The sequence below is a fragment of the Schistocerca gregaria genome, chromosome 1 (genome assembly GCF_023897955.1).
Source record: "Schistocerca gregaria isolate iqSchGreg1 chromosome 1, iqSchGreg1.2, whole genome shotgun sequence".
Classification (NCBI taxonomy): domain Eukaryota; kingdom Metazoa; phylum Arthropoda; class Insecta; order Orthoptera; family Acrididae; genus Schistocerca; species Schistocerca gregaria.
Window position 1 is genome coordinate 952805189 of NC_064920.1, and position 20403 is coordinate 952825591.

Consider the following 20403-nt stretch of genomic DNA (forward strand, 5'->3'; position numbering starts at 1 on the left):
GTGTCTTTATCCGTGAATCAGCCATTTACTATTGTTTTGTCCTTGTAAGAACTCAAAGAATCAGAAAGTAGGGTATACTTTTGGTTATTTGCAAAACTGTTCTTAACGACACTTTAAATGGCCTTCAAATTTATGTTTCGTGGAAGACTTCTTCAATAGCCTTATAATCTTCCGAGCCGAAAGTTTCTCTGAAAACAAATATACAGTTGATTTGTTAAGTGTCCACTAAATAAAAGCCTAAAAGGTGTTGTGAAACTATGAGTTGCAGAGTGCACCAAGGAAACTCTTGGTTTTTTCCCCTTCTTAGATAGTGTCGGACCAGAAGTTAGTTCATACGTAAATCCATTTTGATCAGTGTTCCAAATGCAGTATTCCTGTACATGGAAACTTGCAGTTTTCTGGTATAGTTCTTCGGCAAAAAGGGCCCCAGACTGGCGAAAATTTTGGTCTTTGTGTACATCTCTGGCTGATATGATAGCAGTTATGTGTCTACGCCACATTCTGAATTCTTTCTTCACACATGCTATGTAAGCTGCAGAACGTTTAAACTTTGTAAGCCTAGTTCCTCTTGCCGTTTGCATTGCCCAAAATTACAGAAGCCAGTAATGGGCACAAATTCTCTTCGTCCCTTGCTATTACCAACGGGTGTAGAATGTGTTACTTTATTTCCTGTTATTTGATTACCTTTTATTTCTCCACATAATGAAATATTACTTTGATGTTTGATGTGTTTTTTATCGGTGAATGTCTCTTCAATAACGAGCTGTATGTCGCAGCTTTACGTGCAGCTGTATGATAATCAACATAAATACGTTCAAGACGTTTTTCAGAAAATTTCGTCACATTAGTAACAGTACTGGATTTATTTTATGGTAAGGGATCATAGTAAAAGAACTGTTAGCTTCTCTTTGAGGAGTACTACTCCCACCAAAGCCACTAGAACTTCAGTCTTCAACTAGTAATCGTGTTATAGCCTATAAAGTCGTTGTCTTCATTAACTATCCTATCCACTGTAACTTCAGTTGAGCAATCAGACGAATATTGAATGTTTTTGAATAATCAAAGCGACCAAAAACATTCCGTAAATGTCATTATCCTATCCTAAACTGTCTTCCGTTGGATAACACCTTAACTTGCTTTTCACAATGTTTAAAACATTAAAAACATTAACGTTCAAATGTTCAAATGTGTCTGAAATCTTATGGTACTTAACTGCTAAGGTCATCAGTCCCTAAGCTTACACACTACTTAACCTAAATTATCCTAAGGACAAACACACACACACCCATGCCCGAGGGATGAGTCGAACGAGCTGCACAGTGCATGAGTTTAGCGCCTTACACCGCTCCGCTAATCCCGCGCGGCTATATATTAATGGTTTCAGTCATTTTTGCTATACACATATGATAATCCTCACACACGTAAACTGAACACGGCAACAACTTTCTGAGTTAACTGACTGGCGTGTAAACCCTCCCTATCCAAACACTGCAACGACTGTTGTGTACAAACCAAGAGCAATACAGTTCGTCGGAGCCATGGCTAGAGAAGTGAAATGGGTCCGTGTACACTTTTTAAACACAGATTCCTGTGCGAGGCGAGAGACGTCACTTGTTAGTGCAATTTGGCCACTGCAGTGCCTCACTTCCGGACACAACCCTAAAGGCGAGCAGCAGGTCGCGGCGGGAGTTGCTGCAAGCTCCTTGACTTGTGCAGAGTGAGGAGAATGTGCCGCCGGGAGACCTCTATTAATCAGAGAGCGAGCAAGACACCACAGGAAGAGCGGCGAGACGCCGTTGTTCTGAAACTTGAAACAACACCTCGTTTACTTCCTCCATTGCTGAGGAAAATTTGTGATGAAGCAGGTACGTGACGAATGTTTCCTCTTGAATCTTTCAATATGGAAGTAGTTATCATGTGGTATACACATGGTGCGTTTGTTGTCGAATTTCTCTGTTCCGGGAATGTAAAACAAAGATGGTTGAGCACAAAGTACAACAGCCAAACCCACAGATAAATTACACTAATGATGCCCAGGGTTTTTCTGAACAGCCTTACCATTTGCATAAACAAATCTTAAACGCGTACAATTTCTTTTAGCTGCAGTTTGCTGCAGCCAAAAATTTATTTCTTACTACCCGGTAACACACTAATTACTATAGCTCGTGTGGCCCTCTGCTATGTAACATTAGTGACTTCTCGACCACACTTTGTAGCAGCCTAGTAAGTCCAGGAAGGGCAGGAAATAACGAAATTTCACTTATTGGGCGTATACAGTATAACAGGGTCAACATGTGACGTGCAGGCAATTAGGGGGTATAAAAAGAGAGAAATTTAGTGTAAAGAGCTGTCATCTATGACTGCAACAATGGCTCTAACTAAGCTCCTGTCGATTAGAGGTGGGTTCGGATGACAGGTTTGGGTACGTCAATTTATCCTTCTTTATATCAGCATTCATCAGTCACAGCGGCTAGAAATTAGTGGTTTGCCAAACTCCTTGACACCCAGTTGCTAGATGTTTTCAGTGATCTAGCTAAAGCTTTTGATTGTGTTAACCATGATAGCCTTATACAAAAGTTAAAATATTATGGGATAATAGGAGTAGCGGGCTCATGGTTCTGATTCTACCTTTTTAATTGCAAACACAGTGTGTCTATATCAAGCTTACCACATAACAAGTCATTCAAAATATGAAACCATTAAACAAGGGGTGTCCCAGGGCTCTATTTTAGGTCCCTTGTTGTTCCTATTATATTTTAATGACCTTCCATAGTGTCAATAAGCTAACGAAATGTTTGTAAGTATCAATGTTTGGTTAACAGCAAATGGTTTGTCACTGAATTTTGACAAGACCCAGTATATACAGTTTAGTACCTCACAAAGAATGCCTGGCCCTATAAGTATAATGTATTAAAACAATAAAATTAAAGCTGTAGACAGTGTCAATTTTTTAGGGCTACAAATTGACCACAACCTAAATTAGAAAACTCAGTCTTTAGACTTAATGAAACGCCTTAGTTCAGCTACATTTGCAGTAGGCATGGTAGCAGAAATAGGTGATTTAAAAATGAAGAAGTTAGTTTATTCGGCCTATTTCCATTTACTAATGAGTTATGGAATCATCTTTTGGGGAAAGTCCTCTCACAAGGAGAACATTTTCAAAGTTCAGAAACGAGTCATTAGAATTATATCTGGAGTCAGTCCTAGAACATCATGCAGAGACCTCTTTGAGAAACTTGGTACTCTAACTACTACTTCTCAGTACATATGCTCATTGAATTCCTTTGTCATTTCCCACAAGTCTCTTTTTATACAAAATAGTGCAAAACACGATAATAATACCAGAACCGAAATCAATCTGCATAAGGACTACAAAAGCTTAACATTATTACAAAAAGGAGTCAAATACATGGGAACTCATATATTCAATAACTTACGAAAGAATATCAAGATTTTCTAAGCGATAATGATCGATTTCACAGCGAATTAAAGAATTTCCTGTTAGCCAACTCCTTCTACTCCATCGATGAATATCTTCACAAGCATTATAGCTCCTAACTCTAACTCTGTCCGCAACTGAATTGTACAATATCCATGAGAAAAAAAAACACCACCATTGACTCCTTCCACATCCGAGAGACTCCTCTCCATGGAAGACAACAAAGGTAATGTAATAAGAAAGTAATGTTGGTGAGAGATGTGACGCCGTGACGCCGAGGGCAACAGTCGGACACACTCTGTGTCGAGGTAGACGTTAAGGGCAACGTGCTGTCTTCCGGTATCTTGTTGGAAATGAGACAAATATCGGCCTAAACACCTCAAAATCTAAGTATTACTTCTGCTATTCAAATTACAGGCTATCCGAACCATGGATGATTATGTGATTCTTGAGTTTCTCCAGGCGTATTTGGTAATCAAAATAATCAAAATATCCACGGGTATACTGCTGGTCTACAGCGTCGCGGCGACCGAACCCAGGTCCCTCTGAGCAGCCATAGCGTACGGATCTCCTTGCTGGCACGTTCACAGGAGCTCAGTTCGTCAGTTCACCTGATGATGGCGACATGTATGATCGCCGAAATATTGTGCGCGTTGGACACTGTAGACCGGCAGTACACCCGTGGATATTTTGATGGATGATAATGTTGTGGCAATCCGTATCACCACCCAGATGCTGGGCCTATTGGTGACAGGTTCGTACTTCTCTGAGCCTCCACACACAAATAGTCCATGGTGATTCTGTATGCAGCACAGGGACTGGGAAGACTATATGGTGACACATCTGTGTCCAGTGTGGTCGTTGAACGCATCACCTTCGGCGCGCCTGTCTCCGCAGCTGCGTCAAGGTTAAGTCACACCTGTCTTCGCCGTGCTCTACAGTCCATGGTGCTCCATACGGAGAAAACTACTGTCGGCGTGGGTACTTTCATTACTACAAACAAGCCCATTTCCTGACTCGATGTCTCTGGTGGCTGTACGATCCAACATGGCGAGCTCTTAGTCACGGTCTTGCGTAACCTTCAGCATGGCCATCTCGAAACCATCGACTCCATCTTCTTATGACACATGTGGAATCCTGACCGACATAAGTAGCAACATCGAACAACGAGAAACGCAGCCTCGGTAAACCATGATCTTACCCATGTCGGTCTACTTGTCCTGGTAGACATTATCTCCTCCCAAATAAACATCATTCAGATGCAGTGTATGTATATGATTCGACTATATTATTCCGCACAGCCGAGTGAAACATTGCTGCTTCCTGGAGCGCTGGTCATGTGAGGCTGCTGAGATCCTGCGTAGTGTTATATATAACCATCCTGAACCCATTGACTTCATTTCTGCATGACGGTTTTAGGATCCAGGCCAACGCTAGTAGCAGTTTCAGTATTCTGCTTCAGTATTCTGCTTCAGCTTTCTTACATACAGAATGTAAAGACGTTGCCCTTATCCAATTTGTGTGGTAATGCTAAAACAATTGTGCATATTTACGTCAGCAGTACACTTCACGCCAGTCCGATTTTTGTTGCGAAGTCCACAAATTGCAATTCTAAAAGCATCACTTTATCTGGGACTCTCAACTGCCTATATTTGGGACATGCGTCGTAGGTGGTACGATGTTCATCTAGGATTACGTTACGTTTTCTCCCATCGGCACGACAATTTACAGGAGGGCAATGGTCTTTATCACAAGACTAGTGTCTTGTTGAAATGGCGTGACTAGTACCGTGATGAATTACAACTGTATCGAGTCGTACATTCACTCGATGGTAGATATTCCTAGTATGTCTCTTGTATCAACTAGCGAAAGACCGTAGCTCACGTACCACCCACCTCCCGAGCTCTGTGAAACAGTTGCGTCTTTCCTATGGAAAGATTTGAGGTGGGAGGTACACCTAACATAAATACACAGATTCGCAACTCGGTGCTGCTACATAAGATAGGTGAGGGATTTGAAATATAACCTAGGACTCAGGTCAATATTTGTTGATTGGTAACACAATCCCGTAGCTTCTTATCTCCTAACACAACTAGGGGAAGCAAAGTTTTTTTTTTTATTATTATTGGAAGATCTGTGGCCGAAGTATACTGACTTAACAGTAACCAATAACTCCCTCTATATTTGCCGTAAGGTGTCACTGAAAAAGATTCTGTCAAAGCGTCGTTGAATAATAATAGTATGTAACTTTAGCAATATTTTACTAGATGACAATGAAATATTATAAAGAAATTACTGTAAACAATATGAATGCACAAAGAGCAACATAATTTCTAGCAATACCTTTAACGTTAATTTTCATGGTCACGGCTTCGAATTAAGGAAGTCTATCGTCTTACGCCATAAAATCACATGTATGAATACTGTCTCAATGCAGTTCTTTTTAAGAGTGGAAATCTGAAGCGTGAACAGATCGAAACCCGGAAGGTGGTTTTGGATGTACAACATTTTATTCATTACAACAGAAAATTTTCTGGAAGTGACTGAGCAGTGTTTTTGAAACCCTGTATCAACAAGCGTAATATAAGTAAAAATATCCTATGTCTAAATTACCCAGAGCCACCCCGGAGTCTCAATATTCTGAGCGCTGAATAGTCTGCATGCAAATGCTTCGAATTAACAGCTAATTACCCAGCCCAAGCATAATTATTCTGGGCGAGACGTCATTATGGAAAAGAATAAGCATCTAGTGGTTGCAACTCTCAAATTTGCCAAATGTAACAGCTCTGGTAGCAAAAAGAATATAATTTTCTCAAGAAGTCTGCTAAATCTAATTTAGGAGCTGTATTAGACAGTTCAGTTGCATTTTTTTCCCAATGTAACAGATACGCCTTAATGACTGAGGAGGTACAATGAAGTTAACTGAATAACAGTGAGATTGTCTTCTGGAACATTAGAGGTATATTTCTATAGCCAGTTCCATCTGGATACGACGTTACGATTGTAGCTTCGTAAATCACCGTCATCGTGGGATCAAATGGCTCTGAGCACTATGGGACTTAACATCTGTGGCCATCAGTCCCCTAGACGTAGAACTGCTTAAACCTTACATCACACACATCCATGCCCGAGGCACGATTCGAACCTGCGACCGTAGCAGCATCGAGGTTCCGGACTGAAGCACCTAGAGCCGCTCGGCCACAACGCCATTGTGGGGATAGGCTGTTTTCTTGTATTGAAAATGAAAAGTAACATCATCGGAGTAAGCGTCCATTAGGCCGCCACTGTATAGCGTCAATACAAGCACAAGTAAATTCCCATTATGTAATTAAACTACCTGCATCACTGTGTTGGGGGTACAATGGTATTGTAATTTTGCGGGTTTTCTGATAACCTGCTGATTGGCCCTGTAATCTGACATGAATTAAGACACTTTCCAAAACAATAAATTAGGAAGTCAGTAACTTCTAATTGAGAGCGAGCCACAATTTTGTTTATTAGGATCGCGACTCATAAATCATCTGACAAGCAAAATAGTGTTTAAGTGCAACCTCGTATATGGGTCTAGGGTAAGATTCTAATAATCGCTTATTAAATGAATCAAGTGAAGTCGCGAAGTTGTACTGTGTCTTTGTGATGTTAGTATAATAGACAGAACTAGAGAAGGGAATGCATTGCAACTGCGGCTGGAGTTGGAAGCAAATCTGAATCTGAAAACTGAACTTCAGAGTGAAGATTGAGGTTACCGAAATTCTACAAAATGACTTCGTTGTCCCTCTGAATCATCTCATGGTCATGGCTCGATTTCGCCATATCACACTGTACGGGCAGAATGAATTCGCTGCATATTCACTGATGGTAGATCAACGACCTTCGCCCATCGCTAAGTTCAACGCAGCCCAAAATGTTTCAGAGTCCCTCAGCTCATCTGCTCTGATGACATCACACACTAGCATAGCAGAGGTCTAACGGCGGAGGCTTCCTGAGGTCAAAAGATGAAGTGATGAAGAACTGAAGAGGTGAAAACGTCTACTGCAGAAGCAGTTTTGTACCGAGTGCTTACTAAAAGGGGAATTCATTTTCCTGCGTTTTGTGTTCTTTTATCTGTTCAGATTACCAGAGGTAATATATTTCTTAAAAGACCCTGGTCCCTTTCCCTGAGGTTTTCTTTAGGCACTTAACCAGTAGCATGTGTGCTAACATTTCGTGTTGAAACTAGGCATCTCACTCCATTTTTTTCTCTCCCTGTGGCCAATGAAGTGGGTCCTCAACAGCACAGTCGAGTTTCTCTCTCTAACTTCCCGTTTATTTACTTAGCCAATCCTGGCAGTCCTTATGTTATTTAAACATTTCTTTTCTGTGAAGTCAACGTTCGATGGTGTCCCAAACTGCAGGGTCCCAATCCATTTCCTAGATATTATCTACAGGATCTAGTGTGTTCCTAAGAACACAGCTTTCTACGTTTTCTGCATAGTAGTTCCTTTCTGAACCTTTCTTCTCTTTCCACTTTGTAACTGTAGAACGTTCACTGCTGGGGGCCTCAGAACAGAACACCGTACCTGTGTGGCCTGTGGTGCGTCCAGGAAGGAAAGTTCAGTGGACTGCAAGGCACTGACCTGCGCTCCTCCAGGAGCATCCTTCTGAGAAATATCTACAGGGTGGTTCCTATGTCCGCCTGTGGGCCTCGGCTACTCGCCTGAGCACTGTCACCTCATAGCGATGTGCTTGCAAAGGTCTCTTATTTATATAAAGCACGCTGTTTCCAATAAAAACGTAAATTATGTTAATTAGCTACTGATAATCACTGGTTCTGATATGCATTACATTTCTCAGTGTCGATTAATTACTCCTATGTAACGACTCTTTCAGTTCTGATTTTATAATGGTTAGTGAGCAGTATTGAAGAAAACGGTTGCGTAACGGTATGTAAAACTAATCTTGAATCCCTTCATGTCACTGTTCTTTTTCTGGTGACGCGATTTGTTTAAATCATCTTCAGATCACAATGTGATGAGCTGGCAGCATTGAAAGGAAAGAAAGGAAGCTAAGGGTTTAATGTCTGGTTCGCATAGAGGTCATGAGAGTCGGAGTTCAAGGTCGGATTATTTCTAGGGGAAAGACATCGGCTGTACGCTTTCAAAGGAAGCATTTCTCTGGAGTGATTTAGGAAAGTCACAGTAAACCTAAATCTGGACACCCAGATGCGGATTTGAACGGTCCCACACATAATGTGAGTCCATCGTGCTGAGCAGTGTACCAGCTTGCTGGGGGGCAGCATTGACATGTTGTTTATTTTACACATATTACTCGTTCCTAGTACAACGTACTATTTAATCATTGCTAAGAGCTTTGGTTCAAGAGAAATCGATCCCCCAAAAGATAAATAAAAATGCAGCAGAGGCAGCTCACTATCAAGCGCTGAAGTCCCATAGACACTTTATACTCTGAGATGATGTATGCGTGGATTTAAAACCACAGTCCGCAAACTGATATAAACTGTTGTCCAATGCAAGCGATCAGAAGTGATTAGGACGTATATTAACACATACATTAACTGAACTACCTCATTAAGAGAATTACGTAATATCGATTGCCGGAGGATAGAGGAAATTATTTAGTGGACTTTGCCACGTCACGGAAACCAGTTAATGTAGCGAGTGGCGAGGGAGTTAGCAGACAATTTTCAACAAAAATGCTATTAAGAGCTTAGTGCAGGAGGGAAAGTAACAGCGCCAATTCAATTACGTAATCCTGGAAGCCGCCCTCTGCTGTTCTCTTAATCCACCTGCCGTATTATACAGAGAAAGTGGGCGTGATCAGCACTGCCACTGAGCTGAGCCGACAGGTGTGTAACACGTTACTGTACACGTTACTAAATTGTTCTCTGTGCGTATAAAAATAGCGTAAAAGACAGCTGTTCTTCCGAACACGCCTATTCGTGGAAAAACTGTGGTTATACTCTAAGCTGGGATGAACTGCGACCGGTACTAGCAACTATTGCATGGCGTATCAGATTTCTTTGACTTTTCTTGACTTGTTTATGAGAAATACAGAAAAAATATTGTAGTATTGGAAGTAACATTTGACATCCAAAAAGTGGAAGCAGTGCATCAGGTACTCATAAAGATATAAAAAATAGTACAGTGAAGTTTCGTTGTAGGTTTTTTCTTTCTCCACTCAGTGAGGCTGTACGCTACGTAGCTGCTTAGCTGCTTGGTCAAAAAGTAAATTGTTATACATGATTCTCAGAATATCAATTAAAATAAAATCCGAGGGACTAAAGACTGCAGACATTGGCAGGCATTCCGAATGGTCAATCTTATGTGAACACCCAGTTATTTCTGGAAAGATTGCAGAAAATGCAATGTGATTTTCGTAAAGTATTAGTGTGCACTGCAGCGAGTAGGGTATACTAGGGTATGCCTGGCATATAGTGCAACTATTTTATCACGTAATGCCTACAATACACGTATTTACAACTTCTTGAATGGATAAAACACCTATTATTCTTATTAGAAACAAAGATTTGTTGAATTGTTATTGGAAAGCAGGTGTGACAAGGAATAAAATTAAATGTAAAATACAAATATTGCGGAACAGTTATCTTGCAGATACTATTAGTACTTGTAGGCTCGCGGTTGTAGGCTTCAAATGGCTCTGAGCACTATGGGACTCCAACCTCTGAGGTCATAAGTCCCCTAGAACTTAGAACTACTTAAACCTAACTAACCTAAAGACATCACACACATCCATGCCCGAAGCAGGATTCGAACCTGCGACCCTAGCGGTCGCGCGGTTCCAGACTGAAGCAGTTGTAGGGCAGTGGACGTATAGAATATATTTGTACCTGAAATATCATGTTTGATCATACAATGTAGGTATAGTCTTTACTTAAAACTTCCTGGCTGATAGGCCGCGGTCGATGTGTAAAACTCACCCCTGACGTTTCGTCTCCGACTGCACGAGACATCCTCCTAGGTAAATCGGCGATGGGCGAGGAGAAATCGAGGAACCGCTGATTACACAGGCAGTGCAAAGGGTGCCACTGTCCATCACCACGAAGATAATCAAGAATTAAATTTCAGCGAGACGAGCGTTAAATCTAAAGCCTCGGATTATAATGCACACGTGTCTAAGGAGGGTATCGAGATTGATAAAACGGTAATAATTTTAATAGGAAAGAGGAAGGTGTTAACTGTATAAAATGTGGATGTCAGCGTTGCATCGGAAGCGTGACGATCGGTTACTTTCAATCGAGAATGTTGGCATTACCAGAGACAGCCTCATAGCCTACGCCACTTGATGGACAGTAGCGCCCTCTGCACTGTCTAAATAATTAACGATTCCTAGAGTTCTCCTCGCTCTTCGCCACTTTTCTTCGAGGATGTCTCCCGCAGTCGGAGACGAAACGTTAAGGAAGAGTTTTACACATCGACCAAGGCCTATCAGCCCGGAAGTTTTAAGTGAAGGATATCATGTTTCGTTAGACGTTTCCCAAACACAATCATAAAGCATGAACATTACAGACTGTCATTTAACGAAACCCACACGTTGATCTTGTCACTTCCATGATGCTGGAAATTGACTGTCAGCGGTTGAGTATTCTGTTATTAGGAATAAAGTCTTTTCTCATACTATTCTGTATCGACTCAGTTTCCTTTAATGTTTATTTTCTATGAACTTCGTAGCAATTGCGGTTTCGTCTCGAAGCACTGTATTCCTGGACGCACAAACCGAGCGAGATGGCGCAGTGGTTAGCACACTGGACTCACATTCTGCAGGACGATGGTTCAATCCCGCGTCCGGCCATCCTGATTTAAGTTTTCCGTGATTTCCCTAGATCACTTCAGGAAAATGCCGGGATGGTTCCTTTAAAAGGGCACCGCCGATTTCGTTCTCCATCCCTCCCTAATTCGAGCTTGTGCTCCGTCTCTAACGACCTCGTTGTCGACGGGACGTTAAACACTAAATTCCTCCTCCTCCTGTACGCACAAGGATACAGTACTTCAAGGTGAAGCTGTAATTGCTTCTAAACCTATTACAAATAAGCAATATAAAAGAAGTGTAGACTAAATAATGAGAATAGATTTTGTTCACTGCAGTAAAACAGATTTCGGTTTGACAGCTTAGTAAATACTTTGTATGTACACAACCATTTTGAGAAGACAATGTGTTTAAAGGGATCATGATAGCATAACGGGTGAGACACACTTGTGTTTGGCAATAGCTTTCGGCCATCAAAGCTTAGGTTTTCTGTAGTTATCTTAAAAAAACATCACGTTGATACCAGGTTCGTTTCGTTCCCGTTCCTTTTCGTCAGTTGAGGCCAACTGAACTAGAGAGCATTGCTGGACGATTTATACAGGGTGTTTTACAAGTCATGTTACACACTTCTAGAGGTGTCAGAGGGGGCTTAATGGATAAGTTTTACACAAGAACTCAAGTCTGGAAACTTTCTCCAACAATGCTACATAGCGTCAAAGTTACAGACGCCAGCGTCCGCGGCGGTGCCTGCAGATGTATGCCTACGCAGGCTAATTCCGTGATGATGTTACAAACTTTATAGGATGATAGACTTTTAAAGGATCAGGCTAACTACTACACAATGCGTTTCTTGATATATATCTTACAACTTGTTAACACAGGGCTTGTACAGAAATATGGATATACTGCGAGAAATGCATGCTTGAAGATACGTGCAGAAGCGAGCCACGTACGGCACTAGTGCAAAGTTCAAAAAGGATTCAAAGGTTTATGAGCAGTATGGGACTTAACATATGAGGTCATCAGTCCCCTAGACTTAGACCTACTTAATCCTAACTAACCTGAGGACGTCACACACATCCATGCCCGAGGCAGGATTCGAACCTGCGACCGTAGCGGTCGCGCAGTTCCAGACTGAAGCGCCTAGAACCGCTTGACCACACCGGCCGGCTAGTGCAAAGTCCTTAATACGTTGCAAGTGTCAGCGTGGTAAGAACAGTGTCCTGCCTAGTTGTGAGTGCTTTACATCGGCGCTACAAGACTTCGAACCTGGTCGAATGTTGGTCCTCTTATGGCGAGTGCTACCGTGACCAAGGTAAGAGCTGTGTTTGTTGCTTCAAGAGGCACCGTACTGAAGATCTATACTGCGTACAGAGAAAGCGGAACAAGTCACAACCGGACTAAGGTGTGTTGAGTGATCGCGACAGAAGAAAATTGACGATTCTAAAGAAAAACAAGAGGATTATAGCGCAAAAGTCACCCCAGAACTGAATGACACACGCGCGAACCTTATCAGCGCCATAACAACCCGATAGCAGCTCCATAAGCAGGGAATTGCTGGGCGACCTCGAATTCTGAAACTATTCATCAGTGCTCCAAATGCCCATAATATACAAACGTGCTGCCGAAGCCATAAAACCTGTACTGTGCAGCACTGGAAGAAAATCGTTTGATGGAGGAGGTTCGGTGATGGTTTTTGCAGCCATATCGTGGTATTTCATGAGCACTGTTATTACTCTGGAAGGACGCATTTGTGCCACAGATTATTTGAGCAGTTTGGCTTATCGAGACCATCCCGTGGTACAATAATTGTTCTCCTATGGTGGTACTGTGCTCCAAGACGACAGTGCTCCTGTTCCCATAGCTCATGTAGTTCAGGACTGGTTTTGTGAGCACGTAGATGAATTGTCACACCTCCCAATGCCGACGCAGTTACGTGATGTCAGTATAATTGAACGTTTGTGGTGTACTTTGGAGACAACGGTGCGGGTTCGCTATCCTTCTACACCTGACCTTGCCGCTATTTGGAGACAGAATTGTACATGATTACATTTCGAGACGACTAGAAGCTTTTTTGAATCCCACATGTTTTCCTACACCGTATTGGACATCGTGATATGTTTTGTATTTGATGTTTCCATCTTTTTGTACATGTCAGGAGAGGGAAGAGGTAATTTGAAGGTAATCATTTGAAAACGAAACAGATTCCGACCTAGTTGAGTAATTGTGTAAAGCGATAAGTTAAATTCTCCCTCGTGTACTGGGTGAAAGAATCTATGATTAGGTGTGGGGGATATTTATTGCTTTTGTAATTAGTTAACTTGCTACCAGAGTACAGAGCTGAGCTACACACCACTACACACCACTCCCTACTTCAGAATGATAACTGCGTTTAACATTAAATATTTGTTTACAAAGTTCCAGCAGATTCAGAAGTGTATAATCCATTTGATTTCGGTTTTGTCATTGTAGGACAGGAATGATAAATCTTCGGACATGGATTCCTACTCCCGCTACATATATAGCCAGCTGCCGAGAGGGGGTTTGCAGTAAACTGTTTGCGGTTTAGAAGTTCCTGGTTCAAGTCGCCTAAGACTTAGATCTGTAGAGGAAATTTAGAAATTAGGTTGGATATGAAAAATATATATTAGATATATCGATGACAATTATTTATTTCCTGTTGAGTACTTCTGTTGCTAGGTGAAAATTTACAAATTCATATGATTGGGTTTGGATTCCAAATCGGCCCTAGTACGTTTTCTGTCTATTATCTCTTCTGTCATCTCAAGAAAATATATATTATTGTGGAAATGCCCAAGTTATCCTGTGGATAGGAATCCACGCTGTGCTTGAGGATCGAAGACTAGAGTGTACATTCCGCTGCTGTGTGTGTGTGTGTGTGTGTGTGTGTGTGTGAAATCTTATGGGACTTAACTGCTAAGGTCATCAGTCCCAAAGCGTACACGCTACTTAACCTAAATTATCCCAAGGACGAACACACACACACCCATACCCGAGGGAGGACTCGAACCTCCGCCGGGACCAGCAGCGCAGTCCATGACTGCAGCGCCCAAGCCCGCTCGGTTAATCTAGCGCGGGATCCCGCTGCCGTCGAGGTCATTAGAGATGAAGCTTTAACGACACGGGCCTTGTGAGGAGCCTAGTGCTGTATCCAGGACGTGGGTCGCATCCAACTGACTGAGCGTCCTCAGCAGTGCCTCAGTTTTCTGGGCAATGTTCAGTTTTCAGGAAATCTTGACGGCGCTAAAGTATGCGTCAGCATTTGTCTCTCACATTAACGGGCCCCTTCTGGCCTTGTGCAAGGAGGTACCCAAAAGAAATCGAAGAAATGTTTTCTGGGCAGAACTTTTGTAGTACAGTAAGACTTCGATGATCCGGTATTCGATAACCCTGCAACGTCGCTTGTAGGGCACACATCGGATGTTTTCCCGTATTTTTAATTCGGCGCTGTTGCAGTACAGACGTACACATTCAACAAGCATGAGAATCGTTCGGCGCGGCACCTTGTCAGTAACAATTGCCTGCCTCACTAAACAACTGTTCTCGCCAAGATAATCTAGTTGCTTTGTTAGCTTTGTGCTAGTATCAACGATTCCTCATTGACTGGGTCATAATGTACTGTACTTATATTTGCATCAGTGTTGTGCAATTTTGCTTAGTACTTGTTTAATATAGTCATTGTGCAAACAGTTCGTGAACACAGTGAATATGTTGACCAAGGAAAGCAAAAGTGTGCCCAAAACAGAATAAAGTAAACATGTGACAATGAAAATCTTCGACGAAATGGACATCATAAGAAGACTGGAAAAAGGTGGGAATCGAAACAATACTGTGAGTGAAATTAATATCGCATCTCCAACCATATCTAATATTAAGAGAGTATAGACGTTAGACAAACTTTGAAAAAACCTAGATTAGAATCTCTAGATAAAGTTTTGTAAGAGTGCTTCAGTGCAAAGAGGGCGGAGGGAAAGTCAGTAACGGGGCCAATATTAACTGAAAAGACCAATTGTTTTTTTTTTTTTTTCGCAAGGAATCAGATGTGCCCAAAGATGTTTCATTATCGAAAAGGTGACTTCATAATTTCAAACTTCGTCATGGTATCCGTAAACTAGACGTTTCTGGTGAAACGAAGTCAGCTGATGAGGCTCCTGCTAATGACTACAAAACAAAGATCCTGAAGCTTGTTGATGAGCGTAAGTTGTCCCCACACCAAATTTACAACGTGTTACGGCGATGTTTATCAAATTCAACCCTGGTGGCAGCTGAGAAGTCCAGCGCGAAGGATGTTAAAAAGAATAACGACAGGCTGACTGTCTTAGTGTGTGGAAATGCTTCAGGTGACCATAAAGAGCATTCAAATGAATTCGCAATTGCAAATAAGGATACCATCGGCTGTAGGATGGAATGACAACCAAAATTTTTGCCGGACCGGGACACGAACCAAGATATCCCGCTTATCGTGAGCGGTGCCTTACTATTTGTTTTTGGTTGATCTCATTTTGTTCTGTATATTGTCCGTGGAATTTGTTCGGGGCGGACGTCTGATGACATCCGTTTAGGATCTTCGTTGATCCGTTCACTCGGTTTTTTATTACACATAGTAGCTAACCCTCTTACCGAACACGCTGAGCTACCGTGCCGGCAACTGTTTCGTTATCCGGACACGACTCAGACCATACCCGAACTTCCAGTTGTCGTCAACTACGCGTCTACGACATCTGCTCGTACATCCATTACGTATATTCCTGTACAGGCGGGAAATTCGGGTACGATTCCCGGTGCGGCACAAATTTTCATCGTCGTCATTCCATACTACAGTCGATGATAGCCCTTATTCACTACTGCGAAATGATTTGATGTGTTTCCTAACGACTGTGGTCGCCGCAGTGCCTAAAGGAATATTGCATCGTAATCAAAGTAACACACGGACGGCAATATCCTATATATCGTTTCGTATAAACAGCCTTTGTTTCTGATTGAGAAATATGAGAAGCAAAGAACTCTAAAAATGTGATACATATGCCGGTTGTTTACGGGGTCAGAATTTCGTTCCAGCTGTGAAAGAAACAAAATTTGGAAAAATAGGACTACCAGCAAATTCATGCGCGGTAATTATTCTTGACAACTGCCGAGCTCACTTTCCAGAATCGGAGTTTATGTCACCTAATATTTTTTTTCACACTTCTTCCTGTCAGTGTTACGTCACTAATACAGCCCATGGACCAAGGGGTCATACAAAATTTCAAAAGCTGGAATAGAGGTATGTTGGTGCAAAAACTGCTAAGCTCATATTGCAGCGTCAAAGAGTTCGAACGCATTTTTATCATTACAGACGCTATTTTCACTGCTTCAGTTGCTTGGACCTCTTTGGATAATACAACACTGCAAAGGGCCTGGAGAAAACTATAGCCTAAACTGGTAGAAGAAGCCTAGAGAGAAAACTATGTGAATGATGATGATTCGACAGCTGACCACTCTGAACTGTACGAGCGATAAATTTTGCTTTCGCCAGTCAACTGAGTGCGTTATCAGCTGAAGAATTTGAGGAGTGGTTCAGCAATGACATAAATATCGTTATCGAAATGGAAGTGGCTATGTGATACTACAAAACACTCTCAACCCACAGGAGGCACCAGAAACAGAAAGATGAAGAAGAAGGAACGCCTACAACTCGGATCCCTTGGGCTGAGGCTGCAGAAGCCTTAAACACCTCCGTGAAATTCGCTGAGACTAGCAAGCAGCACAACGCTTACGAAATTATGAATATGCATATCATACAAAATGCTTTTTCTCAAAAAAGAGGTCAATCCAAGAACTAGTTAGCATTTTTGCAGTTGTGCAGATGACTCGGAAAAAAAATTCGGATAAACAATTAGCGGTAGTTACCAGTCAAACATATTCTACACCCTCGATATCTATGCTATTTCTATAGACAATTAAAGTCCACAAAATTCTTGGTATCAGTATTTATTAATTAGCTTGTTCCTGATCTTTTCAGTTCAGTGGTGGTTATTTTATTTCGTAACTGGCACACAAAAATTGTGGAAGTTTCGTCTATCGAACTTTTCTAAAACTAGGCGACATAAACCGGTATGATAGAGCAATGAAGTATTCGAGCTCCAACCGACATTTTTTTCTGCAGAGAAGTAATGCTAACTTTCATTTTTTGCACTGTAGTTTCTCCTGTTGCGTTTAATAAATAAAAGTTCCTTGTATTTCTAGGTTAGAAATGCAGGTTTTTAGTTATATCTCTTTTTAAAGCTATTTTTTAAACCTGATATTTGGTAATGGAACATTCACACACCGCTGAGCATCCGGTTTGTCAAGATCCTGCAGTACCGTATTTTGCCACTAAGAGCACAAACAGCGAAGATTCCAGACTGAGCAGTGTTGTCACTGGAAAAGGTGAGAACTAGTTTTGGCGGAGTTTATAGTGGCAATTGTTTTGTGCTACTGCCGTTTTCACAATGGGTGATTTTCGTAAACTGCGTGCGGCGATGAAATTCGGTTTTTTTCTTTGGAAAATAGAAACAGACATCCTTGAAAAGTTAAAAACGGCACACAAGGTTGGCGCTATGGAGAAAACACAAGTGTGTGTCTGGTTTTCCCGTTTCAAAAAACGGTCAAATGTGAATCTATGACAAACTTCGTCCTTGTCGTTTTCCACAAACAGAACACATGAAAATGTTGAAAACATTTGTGCAATCATCAACGGAGATCGACGGCAGACCATTAAAGAAATTGTAGAGTTGTCGTCAGTGACATGGAGTTCACTGGAGCGAATTGTGGTAGAAGATTTGGAAATGAAAAGGGTTGCTGCCAAATTCGCGCCATGACTGCTGACTGGTGAACAAAACTAAGATACGTGGGAGCATGCTTTGTTTTGAAAGAATAGTCCTCAAATGATCAAAACTGTTCTCCAAAAAATATCACAGGTGTGCGAAACACTGTGCTATGCTTACGTTCCTGAGTCAAAGCAACAAACCAGTGATAGACTTCGAGTTTGCCTTGCCCCAAGAACGCTCGTGAGGTGAAACTAATCATTAAAATAATGCTGATTTGTTTTCCCGTTGTGAGAGGAGTCGTCTATTCAGAGAGTTTGTTCGACACGTTCAGAGAGATAAGCAGGCTCTCCACTTGCATATTTTGAAAAGATGGTGCAACAGTGTAAGGCTGAAGCAGCCTCATTTGCGGCAATCGGGCGACTGGTTTTCTCGCAATGACAATGCCCCTGACCTCACAGCCCTGTCTGTACGATAGTTCTTGACCAACAGTGGTATGACCCTATCAGGAACCCTCAAACTCACCCAACCTTGTCCCGTGCGCCTTTCTGTTTGTTTCTTCGAATGAGGAAAAAAATAAACAAATAAAACAATAAGCGACGAAGGCGCTTTCAGGCACCACAAAATATGAAATTAAACAATGTATTCACGAACAGAATAAAAGATTAGATAAGTGCAAGTGGAGAGTACTTTTAAGAGGACTGAAGGTTCGTGCTTAAAATGTGAATAAATAGGTTAAAAATCGTTTTCTTTTGGGTGGCCCTCGTTAATAATATACCCAGGCTAGCGGAACAGACTAGGGTTGTACACTGACGCAGGCCGCGTGACAGTCTCTGCTGTGGGGTCGCCGACGCACATCTCGCCCAGCGGTCACCTTCGCAATCAAGTTGCCAACCAACGATCTTTACAGGGCCGCCTGAGATTGATCCTACTGCCGACTCATGGTTTGAGGTACAAACGTAAGTCCTACCAGCACCGACCCGTTAGGGCCGGCCGACGTCAGCCGACTCACTCCAACGATCGGTCCAGGGTTCGTCACTCTGGGCAACTCCGCCGTCTCCCGCGTCACGCCAGGAGCTTTCGCCTGGCCTGTCGCCAACCGAGGTGCGGGGCTATGACCGGCACCGCCGTCTCAACACCTGGTGCGTCAGCATCGGCTGTGCGTAAGCACCAGGGGTCGTCACCCGCGCGTACTGTACCGACGAGGGTACATTACATATCCACGGAGGTTGTGCCCAGGAAGAGGTTCCGCAGCTGTAGTTGTTCACGTTTGTACGAACAATAGAATTTGTTTGTACACAGGCTGTCTTGCTGCAGCCACCCACAAGATTCTCCAATATCTCCCGCCAGCCAAACAAACATGGAACACCTAGGTGGGGAAACAGAGTACGTACCAACCAACCTGAAGAACGGTTCCCACCCTCCGTAGATTTCATAGCACATCAGGCCTCTCCAAACGCATACCAGGATTTTGGAATCAGAGAAAAAGGAGTCGGCCGTTCTTAGTTGAGTCAGAAATGGAAAGGAAATCAGTTAGGAACCGTTCTGGCATTTGATTTGTGTTTCTTAGTGGAACAGTGGGAGGCGTGGGGGGGGGGGGGGGACGACCTACATTAGTATACCTTGAAAGGAATTTGAGCTACAGTCCTTCAAAATTTCGAGTCCCGAAACCTGTTCACTGTGTCACTCAGTTTGGTAGGAAGCTGCGAATGCGCAAGACTCTTTTGTCTAGGTAATTTAGTGACAATTGCTACCCCACTTCGTCTTTCCCAGCGCACATTAGCGAAAATAGATGGCTATATTTTATCATTTCCGTTGAGAACTGTGCAGGTGCAGGTGCACCATCATGCTGATACCACATACGTCGACGCGTTTCCAGTGGGACACACTCTATTCCACTCCGTAATTGAAAACGGAAACCACTTGTGTACGTGTACCTCAACCCTCATCGTAATGTACATGTGCGTCAGTGAAAAAGACCAATAGAAATATGTTAGCATGTGGACGTAATGTGCTGTTACAGTCTCTTCTGTACCTAAGGTCCATCACCGTTCCCTTTGGATCCCTACGTAATTCGGTGCTCTCCGATACACACGATCGAACAGCGGAGGAGTGGTACTCAAGCATCAACTTCGGGTTACAACATCTCCTGATGAAATTAACATTTTGCAATGCAACGAACGACACTGATTACGTATTTGATTATATGTTCAGATGTGCTAACAAAAGTAACGGGTTTCCATTTAAAAGACGTAGGTTTGTGTTAAAAAACATACTTCCGTGCATTTTTTAATGGTTTCTATTAACCAATTACACTAGCCCCTCTCCTCACGTTCGGTATGTGGAATCGATTCGTCAGTATTTGCTGTGGTTTACGAAATATATCCAGCGGTA

At 42.3% G+C, this 20403-nt stretch overlaps 1 protein-coding gene across 2 annotated transcripts in view; it reads right to left on the bottom strand.

Moving 5' to 3' along the window:
• The window catches only part of LOC126276092 (putative tyramine receptor 2), a 1721495-nt gene that overhangs the window by 1462736 nt on the left and 238356 nt on the right, over nt 1-20403 (bottom strand). The window lies entirely within an intron of this gene.